Source organism: Eubalaena glacialis, chromosome 7 (assembly GCF_028564815.1).
Source record: "Eubalaena glacialis isolate mEubGla1 chromosome 7, mEubGla1.1.hap2.+ XY, whole genome shotgun sequence".
Lineage (NCBI taxonomy): Eukaryota > Metazoa > Chordata > Mammalia > Artiodactyla > Balaenidae > Eubalaena > Eubalaena glacialis.
Window position 1 is genome coordinate 79,186,611 of NC_083722.1, and position 4,099 is coordinate 79,190,709.

The window sequence follows — 4,099 nt, forward strand, 5'->3', positions numbered from 1 at the left end:
GAGACACTGGCTCCCTCCTCCCAACCCCCTTCTTTCCCTCTTCTGGTTAATCCCCCTCTTTCCCCCGCCTTTCCAGGGCGAAGAGGCGCGCGGGCACCGCGGCCGTGGGGCTAGAAAGGGGCGAGGGCGAGGGACTCCGCGGCGGCTGTTCAGCTCCGGCGGTCCATGGCCGGCGTGGCTCCCCACCTCCTCGTTTGGCGCCGGGGCCGGAGGGGCGGGAGAGTGAGCAGGCGGGCGGCGGGCGGTCGGGGCACAGCGGCGGCGGGAGGAGCTCGCTCGGCAGCGGCCGCACGGAACCGGACTCCGGGCGGCGGAGGCGGCGCCTCGGAGCTTGCAGCAGCCTTCCACGCGATCCTGCGCCCCACAGACAGACTGACCGACCGCAGGGACCACGTCCCCCCCACCCACCCCCCGGCCCTCCTGGCCAACTGCCTCCCTCTCTCCCTCACTCTCTCCGGACTCCTCTTTCCCCTGGTGTTCTCAGAGCAAAAAAAAAAAAAAAAAAATTTTTTTTTTTTTTTAAGTTGCAGAACCAAAGGCTGCTGGAAAGGGGGGGGAGGGGAGGGGAGACAGAAAAAAAACTCAACTTTGCCTTTGCGCATGCGTGCTGAGGCCGACCTATGACAAACTCTGCAGGATTTTAAAGCCGTACCACGAGCTGGGGTGCAGGGGGGTGGGATACACTCCCTGCTCGAGCCCCCTGCTTTTGGCTCCCCATCCCCCAGGCGTCTGCTGAAAGAGAGAAGTCCACTCCGCAGCCGCTGCCTGACCGCCGCCCGGCCCTCTGCTCTCCTTCCAAAACCGCCTACCCAATGGAAGCTGAACCCCAACTTCAGCCTGGACCCCTTGGCTCACCTGTCCAAGGCCGCTCGCACTGGTGCTGCACGGGGGCTGTCGCCATGACACGGAATCTCTAGGAGGACCCCCTTCCCATTCTTACCCTTGGGGGAGGGTCCCTAAGCCCGGGGGCTGGAAAAGAGGGTAGGCGCACACATCCTGCACCGCCCCCAGTGTAGTAGATTTGGGTACTGGGGTGCGCGATTGAGCATCCGGCTGCGACCCAACGCGTCCAGAAGCGACCCGTGATCCTGCCGGGTTGGATCTTGGCTGGTCCCCTCAGGTGAAAAGGCTGCGAAGTTCGGCAAAACCAGGTTCCGCAGGGCACTGCAACTTCCAGGCACTTCCAGACACCTGTGGTTTTGGGAACCCCGATTGGGCGGGGTTGGTGGACGTGTGACCCCTACCTCCCGCACGCCAGGGGCGCCACCCACAAACAGTGGTTCACATTGGAGTGCAGTTCTTGTTCTCAGCCCTCCCCATCCTCAACCCAAGGTGGAAGACATACACACACACACACACACACACACTGGATTCAATTTCTGCCATACATCTGGCATGCCCTTGACCTTAAAGCACAAAACCCTTAGCCTGGGTACTTGGGGCAGTGGCTGTTTTGTTCTTTCCATCCCCCACTCCCATCTCTGGCTGACCACCCCAGGGCGATGCTGCCCCACCCTTTGCAAGTCCCTTCCTGACCCTTACTTGTCCCAGCTGCCTGTACCCCTCCAGGGTCCTGGCCTTTGCTGGGCACACCAAAATGGCAGTGTGGGCTTCCCACAAACTGCAAGAGAAGCCCTGGCTTCCTCCGGGGACGATTTCTTTCACCAGGGGCGCATGCAGACTTAAGAAGGGGGAACCCAACTTTATCAAAGATCCCCTTGGGACATCTCCCATTCACCTGAATCCCCTCTCCCTTCACGTTCTCTAGGCCTTGACCACATAGTGGCTATTTTCCAATTTCTAATCTAGCCTTAGATCTGCCCATGGGAAGGAGGGTCTAAACAAAGAAGGGTCCCCTCCTGGCGAACTGCCCCTGGGCAGTGTCCCTCCGCAGTTCCCTCCCTCTAGCTCTTTGGCCCAGCGGCTGCAGCCTGGATTCTCCGGGCGGTGGGGAACACACTCTCCTCCTGGGCTGGCACCCCAGCAATGCCCCGCAGCATGGCTTCGGACCCAGTTCACCCACGGAGGCTCTGATAAGTGTCAGGAAGTAAGCTGAATAAGAATAGAGTTCCCAAAGGGTGCTGAGCTGAAGCCCCCCACGTGGGGGGCACCTGAGTGCTGGAGGTGGATGCTTATAAGATCCTCTTCTGAGAATTTGCTCCAGAAACACTAGCTACCTAACCACAAACCTTTAAAAAAAAAAAAAAAAAAGAAGTTATATTCTGAATTATCTGAATAATTGCCTGCTTCTCTCTAATTGCCTTTGTTAGTGTGTGTAGACATAGCCCCAAGAGTTTTATTTCCTGCTTTGCTGTCTTTCCTCTAGTGGGAACTGGTGCTAGGTTATGGTTGAGTGTAAACTCTGCAGTCTGGAGTTCCAGTCCCAAATCTGCCTCCTTCCAGCTGTGAAACCTTAGACAAGTCATTTAGCCTCTCAGAATCCTCTTAAACACACACATGTGACAACAAAAATATTGATTTTGTTACAAAACAAACAAACAAAAACCAGAGAAATATAATGACCTCGCCACACAACAAAGAAAAACAGAAATATGATGACCTACCTGGTAGGAGAGCAGTGAAAATGAAACAGATGACCTTGACAATCAGGGGTGCAGTGAGAATGAACAGTGATGCTTCTGGAGAACTTAGCAGGGGTCAGGCACGCACTGGGCACTCAATACCTGCTACTCTACAAAAAGCAGCTCTGAAAACAGGTTTTTAAGCTCCTTTGGTGGCAAAGCTGTACCTCCCATGACAAGATCATTTATAGTCTTAATTTATCCCAGTTGGAGTGAATGTTCATACTCTTCACAGATGAAATATGAACGGTGTTGGGTTACCGGGCACTTCCCCAGACCTCACTGGGGCTATCTGCAAACTAAATAATCATATGCCCCATTTTATCTTTCAAAAAAAATTCCAAAATTTCCAACAAACCAATCTATCCCCAAGGAGTTCAGATAAAGGATTGTGAATTTTATCTGATGAAATTAATATTGGGTGTGCTGAGATTATACCCCACGAGGATGCAATAACCTCTGTGACAGTGTTTTTCATGGCTGTAACTCCAGTGCTCAGAACAGTGCCTGGCACTTGGTAAGTGCTCAATAGTATTTGTTGAATGACCAAATGAATGCATGAATGGATGAAGGAATTCTTTCCCGGGGAAAATGTCAAGGGAAACCAACTGTGAAATCCACTGAGAACCTTCCATCAGGTTCTGCTCTGGAAAGTCGGGCTCAGCTGTAAGAACCAGTCCCACCATGGGTGCTGGTTAATCGGGCTGGGAGAGGAGCAGACAGTTGGAAGGAGGGAAATGGATGCCTCTTCACCTCCACCTTCAAATATTCTTGTTTAACCTACCTCCAATTTGTGGAACTCCATGGTTTCCCTTTGCAAACCGTGTGTGCGTTTGGGTGTGTGCACACAGATTGAGTCATCTGCAGACACACTGGCAAGGCATCGCCATACTCCACTCATTAAAAATGCTTTTGAGTCTGTGGAACAAATAAATCAATATTTTTGGCTGCTCTCCCAACAGGGTTATTTCACAAAACAGAGTGCAAGATAAGGAATTTATGAACGATCGCATCCCTGTGCCGCCTTTCTCAGTGGGAGAAAGCAGGGCCTGGGTTGTCATTCTGGGAAAATCTACCCCCCTTTTATGCCCAGCAAATAATATTTTATGGCCCTAGGTTTATGGTGGTGTTTTAATGATCCGCTGTAGAAAGCGGTTTTCTCTCCGGTCACTAGAATTTGTCAAGAAGGGCTGGAGGCCATAAAAGAGGGACGGGCCCCAGGGACAAACAGGCTCCATCTTCTGAAATAAACTAATAAAGATTTCCAAGATGTTTACTCCTCCACCTCAGAGTCAAGACCAGCTGGGCTGCCGGCGAGGGGCCCACAGATGGAGCACTAAACAGGACAAAGAGGCCGGAAGGGGGTCAGGGCTTCCTCACCACCGCATGGCCACAGTCAAAGTAATACCATCACATTGTGTTGCCACTGGCCACCGGCCTGGGGGGGAGGAAGGGACAGAGGCTCCTTTGAGGTTAGAGGACAATTTTGGACACTGGGCAGACTCAAGGAGTCTCTT